Below are 14,443 nucleotides of genomic sequence, written 5' to 3' on the forward strand. Positions count from 1 at the left end.
CCTTAAGACACCTTCCAACCTTGAATACCAAGCATTCCCAGATATATAACAGTGGCACAAATTCAGTGAAGAGCACATTGAGTAGAGGGGAACTCTCTCAACTATTGGAACGATTGGTCATAGAGCCATCTTAAAGTGAATTTTATGTCAAAATATTGGGTCAATGAGGATGAGGTACCCCATTATCATTGTTACTACAATAACTGAATTGCTGTTACTTTCCGTTCGTAAACCAAATTTAGGGCTTGCATGCAGAGGAGCAAAGGATACATTTATGGGACAAAAGTTTGTTTTACACTGAATTAGAAAAATACCCATTCAAACACGCATGATTGTTGGGAAAACTGGGCTGTAAACATTTTCGTACTTCCCTTTTCTCTTATGACTAGTGCTAACACCTGCACAAAGCACATGAAATCCTTATACTGTTGATGATGCAGCAGATTTGAGAGAGGGGGAAGGATCTAGGCATTTAATTTGCTATAAATTAGCAAACTGTCACAAGATACACGAAAAAAAACGAGCAAAGGATAGAAATGTTATGTCTGTATGGCACATAGTAGCCATGTTATACATTAGGACTTGGACAGCAAAAACATAGGAAACCAATTATGTAATAATATTATTGACTTTAAATTTCTATACTAACCAATTTTGATGTGATTTGCTATCAAAATGCTATATACAAATAAATACATTTGAAAAAGCATTGGTGGGACAGAGCACAGGCGACTGACTAGAAAATGCAGCCTTGGTGTTTGGTGATAGTGGGAAAACAAGTGTGATGGCATCTGGCCACACATGAATCAGCTGGGGGGTGAGGTATATGAGGGGGTGAGGTAGGGCCCCTGATAAACCGTGGAAATGCTCAATGGAAAACCAAGGCCTGCTGGCAGACGTGCTTCTCAACACATCCTTTTTTAGGTGCACTGGACCGCCAAGTCAAAAGCAACAAGCAGAGCAAGGTGAGTGTAATAGCATCCAGAATCAGAGCATCGGTGGCAGGGTGTAGTTGTCATTGGGTGCAGAGACAGAGACAGCCAATAGAAGAAAGCAAGAAAGAAGTTGATATGTGTTGAGCAAATTATTGGTTCTCCATTAAAATGAGAGGGCTGTAAGGGGTGAACAACAGGACAGAGAAAGAGAGAAAGGACACACCTGCACTCCTATTGAGTGCTTCTTGTAAAATAGAAAATGACTTCATTCAGTAATACAGTGGAAGGATACAACATGTCATGAGACTAAAACATCCTTGGGTGGGACAAACACAAGAACAGGTAAGAAAGCCATTGGGTCAGAAGCATACATTTGGAACAGACAACAAAGCCATCCAGTCATAAGCAAGCGGCTGACTCATAGCCTGCTCTATGTATATTGGAAACAGTAGGTCTGTGTGCCTTAAGCAGGTGTGAAGGGGGCTGTGAAGAGAGGTATAAAACGTAAAGAGTATCTTTACATAGTGTCCCGTACAGTCCCGTCACCAGGCAGCACATATTAGTGGCACGACAGAGTAACTGACAGCTGTGGTTCCATGTCCTGCCCCCTGTTAGACCTGGACCTTTTTGCAAGAACATCCCTAAACTTTTTGCCTCCTTCCTCCTACTTTTTTTGACCAGTTGTTGTTGGCTTTAGGATTCTGGTCACTTTACTGTTGCTAACCAGTGCTAAAGTGCATATGGTCTCTGTGTGAATTGTATTGGTGATTGGATTTTCCATGATAGTCATGTTTGATTTACTAGTAAGTCCCTAGTAAAGTGCTCTAGAGGTACCCAGGGCCTGTAAATCAAATGCTACTTTTGGGCCTGCAGCACTGGTTGCGCCACCCAACTGAGTAGCCTTGTAAACATGGCTCAGACATGGCACTGAAGTGTCTGTGTGTGCAGTTTTAAACTGTCAGTTCGACTTGGCATGTGTACCCACTTGCCAGGCCTAAACCTTCCCTTTTTCTACATGTAAGGCACCCCTAACGTAGGCCCTAGATAGCTGCATGGGCAGGGTGCAGTGTGTGTTAAAGGTGGGACATATACTGATGTGTTTTACATGTCCTAACAGTGAAATACTGCTAAATTCAGTTTTCACTGTTGCAAGGCCTACCCCTCGCATAGTTTAAGAAGGGGCTGCCTTTAAATATCATTAAAGTGCTGGTTCCCTTTGGGAGCAGATAGGAATATGGAGGTTGGGGTCTCTGAACTCACAATTTAAAAATACATCTTTTAGTGAAGGTGGTTTTAGATTGTTAGTTTGAAAATGCCACTTTTAGAAAATGGGCATTATCGTGCTTGAACTATTCTGTGACTCTCCCTGTTTGTGCATTCCCTGCCTGGGTCAGACTGACAGTTGGGCTGGTGTGAATTCCCTCTAGACAGTGAGACAAAGGGAGCTGGGCTATAGCCTGCATATCCTGATGAGCCATCTGTGCTAGAGTTGAGGGAGAAGTGGTCACTTACACCTAAATGGGCTGTGCCTGCCCTCTCACAATGCAGTGTCCAACCCCCTGGTGTATGTCTGGGGCCTGGCCTGGGCAAGGCAGGTTCTTGTGAACAACAGAGACTTTCCTCTGAAGTAGGCCTACTTCAAAGGCAGGAAGGGGTATAAGTATTGGACCCAAAACCCCTGAAAATCAGATTTCTTCAAGGATTCAAGAGGAGCCTCTAGCACGGAGAACAGCTGAACAGTGGAGGAGAAGTGCTGCCCCTGCCTGTGACTGTGCTTTGTTGGGCTACCCTGCAGTTGATGCTTCTGCCTGTGAAAGGGGACAAATACTGGACTTTACTGTGCATTCCTGCTTGAGAAGAATTTCCAAGGGCTTAAACTGAGCTTGCCTCCTGTTGTTGAAGTCTCAGGGCCATCAAAGACTTCCTCTGCCAGCACCTGGAGTCTCTAGTGAGACTCCTGCCCTGCCAATTGGTACCTAATCCAGTCCCTGGGCTCTTGAAAGGTGAAGCTGGTGGAAAAGGACTGAAATCCAGGCAAAGATCCTTGTGCAGGGAAATTTTCGATGCGCAATCCGCAATGCGGCTGATTAACGACACACCGCAGGCCTCGCAGCTGAAATCAATGCTCCCCCTGCATCGCGGCTGGAAGATCAATGCCTCACGGCTAGAGAAATGACACACAACATCTGCTAGTGACTGCTGATAACGACCCAAAGCCCATGCAGTGTGGTTTCCTGACACCGTGTGATTGGATATCAACACAGAATGAAAAATGGGCATGAAAAATATACGGAAAGCCTGTTTGGACTTGAGGTGCCCATCCGGAAATTGATGCATCGCTCTCATGCGAGGGAGAAAAACAACACATCGCCGACCCGACTGGAGGAGAAAGCAATGCACAACCTCACTTGCGAGTAAGGAATAAACACATTGCTGACTTTTCTGACGCATTCTCGCCAGTGCGGCTTTATTTTTCACACAAACCAGGTACTTTTGTGTAACTCACTGTTTTCTAAGTATTAAGACTTTTATTCTTTATAAAATTCATATCTTGACTTGAGTATGTTAGATTTTTGTTGTTTTGGTCTTCTTTGCTTTAGAAAAATATTGTCTATTTTCCTAAACTGATGTGGCATCCATTTTGTAGTGTTTTCACTGTATTACTGTGTGTGGTGGTACAGATACTTTACACATTGCTTCTGGGGTTAAGCCTTTCTGCTTGTGCCACATTACCAAGGGGGTGAGCTGGGGTTGGACAGAGTGCAAGCTTACTGCCAACCAGAAACCCCATTTCTAACAGACACCTCCAAATTCTATGACTTGCTGCAGTCAGTGAACTATACAATAGAAACTGCCCCTCTGGGAGATCGAATTCTATACATAACTATCAGAGGGTCATAACACAGTGTCTCCAAATAGTGTGCTCACAATATCCAAGCCTGCAGTTTCCTAATCCTGCATGTGCCCCCTTCTAATCCAATAAACTGTGCCACGAAGGCCCCGAAGTGGAAGACCCAGGAGAAACCATGAAACTTTACCCATCTTCATGAAAGGTGAAGTGTTGTAATTTCACCTGAGTTCATGGGTGCAGTTTTTTTTTGCCCACCTCTGCTTTCAGTGGACTCCATCTCCCACAATCATTCAGACATGTTCAGGAGCAAACGTATGTTCTATCAGCATACTTCAGGCACAGGGAGAAAGGAAAAGTGAAGTCAGTGGACTGGAGGACCACATGCAATCCCTTGAGTTCTCTCTTGGGTCTTTTTCCCTGTCAGAAATTCACAGCACTTCACTCTCCATATAGCAGGTAAACATGTCAGAGAAGTGAACCTGGTACTCCCACTGATCCAAGGTGTAAAAAGAGGAAATGGCAGATGTTGGCTTTGTAGTTATTGGTTAGACCATTTGGACTTCTGTAACATATTACACTTGAGTTCGGCTTCTGGAATCAAAGAGTCTGGAAATTAAGGGATACACAAAGCCTCAGCTGGTCCTAGAGATGATATACATAAGGTAAATACATGGTTTATATTGGTGCAGAGCTATCAAAGCTTTTCTAGCCCGAGGTTCTTCACTGCTTATCCCAGGAAATTCTTTTAGGATTTATGTTTACATAAACAAGCTTAGACTGGATCCAGAACGGAGAAGAATTTGCAATACGAATCAGTGTTATTCCCCATTTGGCTCATAGCTAGGTTAAATACATCGTTGGTAAATGTAGGTAAAGGGGGCGGAGAATCACATGCTATTCTAACCTGCTTCAAGAGAATGAAAAGTAGTTCACACCTACTAATCTGTGATAATGTGCATAGCAGAGCCTTAGGGTTACAAAACACAAATATGGAATGTGGAGAGAAAGGCTTTCCCCTCAAGTGTTTTAATGTGGTGCACTGTTGTTCTGAAGCAGTCATCTTACATGTATTAAAGGTTTGACGGGTGTCAATCTTTAAATTGAAATCATCATGAGCACAGGTGCAGACACACCCGGGACAATCCTCACAAGTTACTTACAATAGGACAGTTGGAATCAGAGCACTGCATTTGCACTGAAGGTACATTCATCAATCACAAAAATGTATCTCCATAAGGGCACTTCTCCAAGAATGTTCCTCTTCAGGTGAATTCATCTCCTTTATCTGTTCCATTAAGGGACTGACACCATGAGCATCATTATCATCACCTCTATCATCATTATCTTGATCACCATCTCTTCAGGGCACGGCATCCACTGCATTTATGTGGGACCTCACACTTGTGTGAGTAAGTGAAGCATTGACCATCATTCTGCATCATGATGAGGGCTAGAGACAAGCCATGAGGATCTTAGTGTTCCAGAAGTGCATTCAATCGCCAGCCTTTTCTTTTGAGTTCACAGTATGACATCTTGATGGGACTTGTATCTCAGGAGTGAAGAATGCAGTGATAACTGGTGTCATGAAGACCCATTGTTTCATCTCATAGGTGATGCTCCCTGATAGTGTCAAGAAGGTGTTGTTAGCGCATCGGACCTTAATAAGTAAACTCACAAGGGGTCGCAAATTGGTCAATGAGCCTTTTGACTTGCATTTAAGATGTTCCTACCATAGATTCAGTATATGCAGATCAATAATCAGTAATTATTCAATAACATTAATAATCAATGATGATCAATAGCAGCAATCAATTGGGGACAGTAATTATCACAAACCATGAGCTTTCAGTCATGAATAACCGTGCATTTTAGTAAAAGTTAGAATATTTATTTCCCTATATTAACAATGCTAAAGTCACGTAAGATAATTTAAAAATCAAATGATAAAATGATAAACATAAAGAAACATCACTGGCTGCCCAAAGCAGCGAAAGAAGAGTAATCTAATTAAAACTTGAACAATTACACATTCTAAAGTTACAGTTCAAATTAATAACAAGAACAATTGAGCAAACGATATTACATACATTTATACTCAGCAAAGGAAAGACGTCGACTGTTATCCCCTATAACAGACTTTCATTAGTAACGATCTTTATCTAACACCAGATTAGCATTAGCATGTTGGGCTTCATGCAAAACATTTTAGTCCACACAAATTTAGAAAACACCTAACTATGGCTCTATCAAAATAGTGTGGTTGGTTTCTAGAAAGAAAAAGCAAATAGGCATAACAAAATATGTGCGTAACAGTATACCTCTCCTCAATTGGATCAGCAAGCTAAGATAGTATTCATCATCAGGACATTAGTTTGGTCAGCAAGGCATCAGGATTCAACATCAAAGTTCAAAAAACATAAAGTCTTTAAGCATTAAAGTAAAGCATGTCTCTAGACGCTCAGGAAAGTGATGGCCTTTCGGCAAGAAGAAAATGGGCAAATGTGCTGTCTTCCATCAGTGCAGTCAGGCAAAGCTAGGTTTCCTAAAATTACTTCCCAAGTCCCTATTGGTCAAGGGATCACATGTTCACACTTTTTCCAATAAAACTAAAATATAAAATCTAATATTTCTATTACTACTTGGTGCACATGTTGCTGATTGGCTTCTCTTGTAACGTCCTCATCGTCCGGCTCATCAGGTAATAATATTGTTGCAGCTTATACTCCAGTCAGTGTCTCCTTTGTTCTTCTCCTGAGAAAGTCAATCTTACACACATTACACTTATATTGTTACATTTTGCAAGATCAGTGTCTTCTAGCAAGCAGTTCTCATGAGAAAGACTTTTAGCTACGAGCACATTTGGACAGTACAGTGGAAAATTACAATTTTAATTCTCTAAGCAAACATTTTATTAATGCCTAAAAAATACAGCTTGACATGAGGCCGTGCATCTAGGCCAAGACCTCCGCTAAGTTAAGGCCTACAATTAATAAAGCTAAGACATAATACATAACCCTTCATATGATGTAATACTACACTTATCATACATAAGTACATTTTGTGAACATTGGCAGCCACTCAGGTGGACACATTTTCAAATGTGTGCATTATTTTTCTCTATATTATTAAATTTTCCACACAAATCCATTACTCAGAATACATGAATATTAATTAATATTTTATTAATACACCTGCTCTAACAGTGTTATTAGCTGTGGTGTTTCTTGAAGTGCTACAAAGTATGTTAACATTTAGATAACAATTGGCTGTGTTTCCATTTTCCGAGTAGCAAATGTTTATGCAGTTTTGTAAGTGAGAGTATTGAGTATCAGAACACATCTTCAAAGGGCTACAGGTTTTTATTTTTATATGTTAAGAAAATAGTTTTTGTTTTTGTTTTCACAATATTCCAATTATCCCACAGTTCATTTTATTTTCACTTTTGTTCTTGAGTAACTCAAAAACCTAATGTATTACAGGTTTTCTGTGCCCTTGAAGTAATTTAACCCTTTTGTCTGGAATATGTCAATCTTTAAATCGTTTTGGTGCCCGCTCCCCCTAACTGTGTAAATCTCAGTCCTTATTATTCTTCTCTCTTTTATAGGGTGAGCTCTTTCCATGCTCTTCCCTGCCAAGGAGAGCCGTCAACTTCCGTAAAAGGATATGTATGCTTTAATCACAACATGCACAGTTATTCCTTTTTTGTAAGCTAAAATATCCCTGGGCTTTTACATCGTTTTAGCTGTTTGGCGTTTCAGTCTTGACCACTTATATTGCTTTGTTGTAAACTAGAATTTTCCTCTGAGCTGGTCTTTTTGATGCTCGCAAAGGTTTCTAATTACCTCACTGCTCTCTAGTCATTTAAATAATTTCTCACCATTGACAGGGGATCACAAGAGGGCAGAGCAAGATTGCAGTAACGAAAACATTAAAACAAAAAATGATGCCCATTTTGCCCTGAACACACACCAGAAGTCGTGGAATAAGCTTTCTCTCATTTTGTCACCTGCAGAGCAACTCTTGTTTTGCGGTAATGGAATATTTTGCCTGCTGAAATTGAGCAATAGGCAAGGAGTTTTAACTGCAGTGCTGCAAAGAAGCTTTACCAGAAGCTAAATAAGCTCCCATGGACCAACATAAAGCACAGGAGGGTATTGGAGTGGCATATTGAGCACGACAGTGTGTACACATTGATGGCGCTTGAACGGTTAAAAGGTAAACATAACCTGGATGCACCCACCAGCTTGAGAAGATTGTTATAAAGGTATATCTCCAGTTTTCCATGAGTGATTGAAATTGTGATGGGAGAAAAGTAGGAAAGGGTTTCATTGAAAAGGCAATTAAATAGATACATAAAGGTTTTTTTACTGGTGTAAGCCATGGGTACCACAAATTAGCTTTTGGCATCCCAAGCAGGTGGTCCTTGAAAACGCATAATAGTGAAATGTAATCATGGGCAAGAATGTTGTCACAGGTAATAAGCATGGTTTGTCTCAATCTTACGCCAGAGAAAAAGGTGTTACTCTCTATGTCAGAATGAAGCCAGAGAATAGATCGCATTCCTTCTTGCTAGGCTCTCCAGGCAAGAAGTATGATTAAATAGACTGAAAACGGCTACATCATCGATCAGAGCCTTTGGCTCCACATGAGTTTTGAGGATCTAAAGATCTCATCTAAACTGTGTGATTGCTCAAATCTGATCCTGTTCATGTCTAACAAATGAAAGATCATCCATAAGAGCATTAAAAGCTATAGACGTGATTACAGAAACAGGATATATGTACTTAACCAATTTAGGTAATTTACTAACTAAAAGAACATATGCGATGTGTGTCTCCCTTTGAAGCTCAATAAGGTGCTTAAAACGTTTCTTCAATGAGTATACAGCTTTTTATTGTAAGAGGACGTCTATGAGAACAGAACATGTATCCCATTAGTGTCTTCTATGATTTTGACCAATAGTAAAATCAGTTATGTTTATATCATTACATATGGTTTGCATGTGCAATTTAATTGAAGATAGATTCATGTCTATAGTTCAAACATTTTACCCATACTACATGTAGTAACATTAATAGGCTGATATCACGGGTCTGATTGTACAATATTGGTCTTGTTGTTTTACATTGAAATAGACAACTATAATTTTGAGAAGGGAAGATTATCCTGACCTTTTCATTTTGGAAAGTGTGAGTTCTTCCCACGGACTAATTGAGTCTCCATATCTTTAATGGCAGCAAATCCCCAACATAACTGCTGGACTGTTTCACTGGGAGACATGGATTTAAGGCTAAAAACGTTCAAAACATAGTGTATAAGTATCCTTAATCTACTATAGTTCAGCCTCCAAATCATCATAAGCTGGAGTGGTAAAATAGCAGTATTTGTACCCATTTTCTAAAAAGGAACTCAATAAACCCTAGTGACCGTATTGCTATACAGTACATACGCAGAACCGTGGTAAATGTAGCAGGGGCCATATTTAAAATCAGGGCATCTCCTCATAATTATGAGCATCAGGATACGTTTATTGACTTTCATATGTCACCTTTAGTGACACATGTGGTCAGAGGTCATCCAATAGCTGCTTTGCTGCTTCAGCAGTCCGTGGAATAGTGAAGGGACTTGCCGTGATGATGTCATCCAAGAAATGAGGTAGAATATGTAGGGTATGGACTCATATTTTGATGATAACTTTATCCAAGAAAATGTCAATAGACAATTAATAAGCATCAATGATGACCAGGCAATAACCCCATTCCACATAATGACACTTAGGGGTTATTTGCTAACATTTTGCACTGGCTTTGTGTCATAAAAGTGATGCAAAGCAGCCCAAAATGTTTTTTTTTTTATTATTGACATTTTTGCACTGGAATTTAACTAAAAGTAAAAGCACTGGTTTGCATTACTTAGCATCAAGGGGGCATTTCATGGGCATTCCTATGCAACTACCCACCCTTTTTGATGCAAAACCCTATCTACCAAAAATGTGAGGCAGAGTTTTGCTTAAAAAAATAATGGCCCTCATTACAACCCTGGCGGTCGGTGGTAAAGCGGCAGTAAAACCGCCAACAGGCCAGCGGAAAAAAAAATTGAATCATGACCATGGCGGAAACCGCCAACATAGACAGCCACTTTAACACTCCGACTGCCACGGCGGTTCAAACAAACAGCATAACGGTCACCGCCGACAGACAAGCGGAAGACAATGTACCGCCCACACTATTATGACAGGCCAATCCGCCACCTTTTCCGGGGCGGATTCAACGGGAACAAAAACACGGCAGAAACAGGACTTGGAAGGGAAAACACTCACCTCTACACACCCCACGAGGAACCCGGACGCCATGGAGCCTGAACTCCAAATACTCCCTGCGATTGTCTTCCTGCTCCTCTACCAGGAGCATGACCGACGGCTGCGGCGACCACGGTGAGTACTGCACCTCCAACACAGGGGAGAGGGGAGGGAAAAGAGAGTGACACACACACACGCAACACCCCCACCCCCACCCCCACCTCCACCCTCACCCACAACAACACACACACCAATACATGCTGAAACATTACATTTACATCCCCCAAACCCCCCTGGAAGAACGCAATGACAAAAGGAAATGATTTGAACGATTGTAATCATGTAAAATCCATTAGTCAGAACTTTATATACACTATAAACAAATATGTACACCAAGAATTCAAGTCCAGGTACTGCACCTATATAGTCTGTGGACCACTGGGTAGCAAAATGCATGGGCGAGGACTACACTCGATACTTGATTGAAATGGAGAGAACACTGCAGGGGCATCAGATCGAAATAAAACAGGCAACTCAGGGGGAGGAGAAGGGGGGGCACCTCAGCCGGATGGGTGCACGACAACAGCACCATGAGGGGGCTCCATGCCCATTGATGTATCCTGGGGAGTGCAAAGCCACAGTCTCTCAAGTATCTCCAGTGGGTGGTTTTCCCACTGCTTTATCCTGGAGAGTGCAAAGCCACAGTCTCTCAAGTGTCTCCAGTGGGTGGTTTGCCCACTGCTTCATCCTGGGGAGTGCGCTGCCACGGTCTCTCAGGTGGATTTCTTTCTCCACTGGTTCTGGAGGGGGCTTGGTGCCCAGCGTGCTTCATCCTGCCAAGGACTGAGGTAGTGAATGTGATTCCCCACTGGTTCTGGAGGGGGCCTTGTGCCCAGAGTGCTTCATCCTGCCAAGGACTGATGTAGTGTATGTGAATCTCCACTGGTTCTGGAGGGGGCTGGGTTCCCAGAGTGCTTCATCCTGCCAAGGACTGAGGTAGTGGATGTGAATCTCCACTGATGCTGGAGGGGGCCTTGTGCCCAGAGTACTTCATCCTGCCAAGGACTGAGGTAGTGGATGTAACACTCCACTGACGGTGGGGCAACATCGAAGCTGCCCAGCCCCCTGGAACTGAACGTGGCCGCTGGCGGTGCTTGCGGTGTGGTCAGTAGCAGCGGTGCTTGGGGTGGTCATTGGGGCGGCAGTGCTTGCGGCGGTCATTGTGGCAGCAGTGCTTGTGGCGGTCATTGGGCTGGCGGTGCTGGTGGCGGCCTCACTGACTGCGATGCAGGTGGCTGACTCACTGACTGTCGTGCTGGTGGCTGGCTCACTGACTGCGGTGTCAGTAGCGGCGATGCTGGTGGCAGGCTCACAGACTGCGGTTCTGGTGGCGGTGTGAGTAGTGGCGGTGCTGGAGGCGGGCTCACTGACCGCAGTGCTGCTGAAGGGCACAGTGTCTGCGCTGCTGGTGAAGGGCTCAGTATCTAGGGTGCTGGTGGCGGTGTCCGTGGCGGCGGTGCATGTGGCGGTGCCGGGGGCGGTCTTGTCTGCCAGGCAGGTTGGCAGCGATGTTGACTTGCCTTTCTTTTTCAGGCCCTTCCCCACCTTGGATGGTGGTGCAGCTGTCTTGCCACTCCCAACTATTGTCTTGGCTGAGCCCTTGGTGGCAGGTGTTTTGGCCTTCTCCCTCCGGGATGTGGACAACTTCTTCTGTTTTGGAAGTGGGGGAATGTCCTTGGACTCGCTCCTTGAGACACTGGCAGCCCGGATATTGCTGGCACCACTGTGCCCGGTGATATGGTGGCTGAGGTGCTGGGTTGGGACCTGGAAAGGCGGGCCCTAGGGGACGGATGGACGGGGAGGTGTAGGTAAGAGATCAACATTTGAGAGGAAAAGCTTTCTTGACACGCTGGGATGGGTAGATGGAGGGGGTTTGGGACTGGAGGAAGAGGTAGTGGTTGTAGGAGGTGTTTGTATGCTGACTTTGAGTGAAGGTGCATGGGCTGGAGGCGGTTGTGAGGTAGATGGCTGTTGGGTGGGTGTGTGACTGCTTTTGTGTAGTTTGGGAGGAGGGCTCACAGACACACTGGGAGAGGACACAGGGGATGTGTGAATGGTAGTGGGGTGGTGAGTGCACGTGAGTGGTGTGTGGTGATGGGCGTGCTGGTGATGAAGGTAGTGGCTGAAGATGTAGTGCATGTTGGTGTGAGTGGATATGTGAGAGGGAGGGAGGAGGGAGACGTAGAGTAGGGGGACACAGTGGAGGCAGTGGATATTGGTATGTGTGCATGGGTATGATGCTTGTGTGAGTGCTTGTGGGATGTGTGGTGCTTATGTTTGCCAGAGCCACCCTTGTGTGTTGAGGTGTGTGCATGCTGGTCTGATGGTGTGCTTGTGTTAGACTGAGGTACTGGGGATTGGGTCTGGGTGGAGGAAGTTGGTGGGGGAGGCAGGACACAGGGACAATGGCTGCCATCAGTCCAGAGGCCAGAGCCTGAAATGCTCGCTGTTGGGCTGCCTGGCCAGAACGAACGCCCTCCAGGTATGCATTTGTTTGTTGCAACTGCCTCTCTACACCCTGGATGGCATTCATAATGGTAGACTGCCCAACAGTGAGGGATCTCAGGAGGTCAATAGCCTCCTCACTGAGGGCAGCAGGGCTGACTGGGGCAGGGCCTGAGGTGCCTGGGGCGAAGGAGATGCCCACCCTCCTGGGTGAGCAGCCATGGGACACACGCTGAGGGGCTGCTGGGTGGGCGACTGGTAGGGGGTTGGCGGCTGTACCTGTAGATGCGGTGGGCACAGAGGGGCCCGCCACCGCAAAGGAGCTCCCATCAGAGGAAGAGTCGGTGTCACTGGTCTCAGTTCCTATCCCCGCCAAGGAGCTCCCCTCGCCCTCCGTCCCACTGGTGAATTTAGACTCTGTTGTCTGACCCTCCAGGGCCATGTGGGATGCAGCTCCCTCCTGCTCCGGTGGCACAGCTCCTCCACCTGATGATGCTAATGCACACAAGAACAGGGAGACCACAAAAAGGGGGGTGGAAGAAAGAAGAAAGACATCTTCAGTGCATACAATACCGCTACTGTCGGCGGAAACTACAGACACAGCAGCCCTCTGCACTACACCATGCACTTAGAGTTCCCTAATTAATCACAGGGACGGGTACATGGCCTGTGCCCGATTGCTGCACACATGGAAGTGACAGGAGCCTGACTAGGTGTAGATGGCTCTTACCACTGGTGGGGATGGGGTGCCACTTAGCCTGCCTCACAAAGGGTCCTTGCCTACGAAGCTCGCCCTAGCCTAGGGGAAACCACTGCCCACCTCCCCCACCCAGACACCTCCAATGCGTGCAGAGTCAGCTGAATGAGAGTGTACTCACCCCCTTGTGGCTGCTATGATGCTCTCAAGCACCCATCCAACTCCGGATACGCCACCGCCAGGATCCGGAACATCAGGGGGGTCATGGTGCGACAGGCACCCCTCCCACGTTGGGAGGCCATCCCCAGCTGGGCCTCTGCTGTCTTCTTGCTCCAGTGGCAAAGGTCCTTCCATCTTTTACGGCAGTGGGTGCTCTGTCTGTGGTGGACCCCCAGGGTCCGGACGTCCTTGGCGAATGGCTCCAAATATCCTTCTTCTGGTGGGCGCTGACCTAGAGGAATAGTACAGGGGAAAATGTAAAACTTTTACCGTCCGGACCGTCACAGTCATTGTCCCACATTCACACACTTGCCCTGATGCACATACACTCACGTCCGATCATGCAGGCCTCATCTCCCCCCGTATCTTCCATCCACACCACTCCAAACAGGCATTGCCCATACAGCATGCTCACAGTGTACTCACCTGTTTGTCTGGAGGACCGTAGAGTAGCATGTACTGGGGGAGGACCCCATCCACTAGTTTATCCAACTCCTCCGATGTGAAGGCAGGGGCCCTTTCCCCAGATACATGAGGCATCGTCGCTTCCAGACTGAGGTCACAGCAGCACTTGCAGTGTTGGTCCTCTCCTGTCGAAGATCAGGTATCAAGTGAGTGAACAGACAGAAAGTGGCGGTCACGTCCGCGGCGGTGCGCACCGTCACCGCCGCCATGCATCGTCATTGGCTCCTGGAACCCATACGGCCCAATGTTAAACAATGCAGGATTGCGCCGCTGTCTTCGACCGCCTACAGCGACGGTGTAGAACGCCAGTGCAGTTACCTCATATCCCCTTGTCCCACATTACAGGTCAGGCAGCCGCCATTTCAGGGGGCCACATGGCATCAATTTTTAATGCGTCACACATATATAGGCCTTGCATATACACAGAGACAGGCGCATAGCGTATTGACAAATGTGTGCAATAAAATATTTTT

This window comes from Pleurodeles waltl, chromosome 1_2, assembly GCF_031143425.1.
Source record: "Pleurodeles waltl isolate 20211129_DDA chromosome 1_2, aPleWal1.hap1.20221129, whole genome shotgun sequence".
NCBI classification, from domain to species: Eukaryota; Metazoa; Chordata; class Amphibia; order Caudata; family Salamandridae; genus Pleurodeles; species Pleurodeles waltl.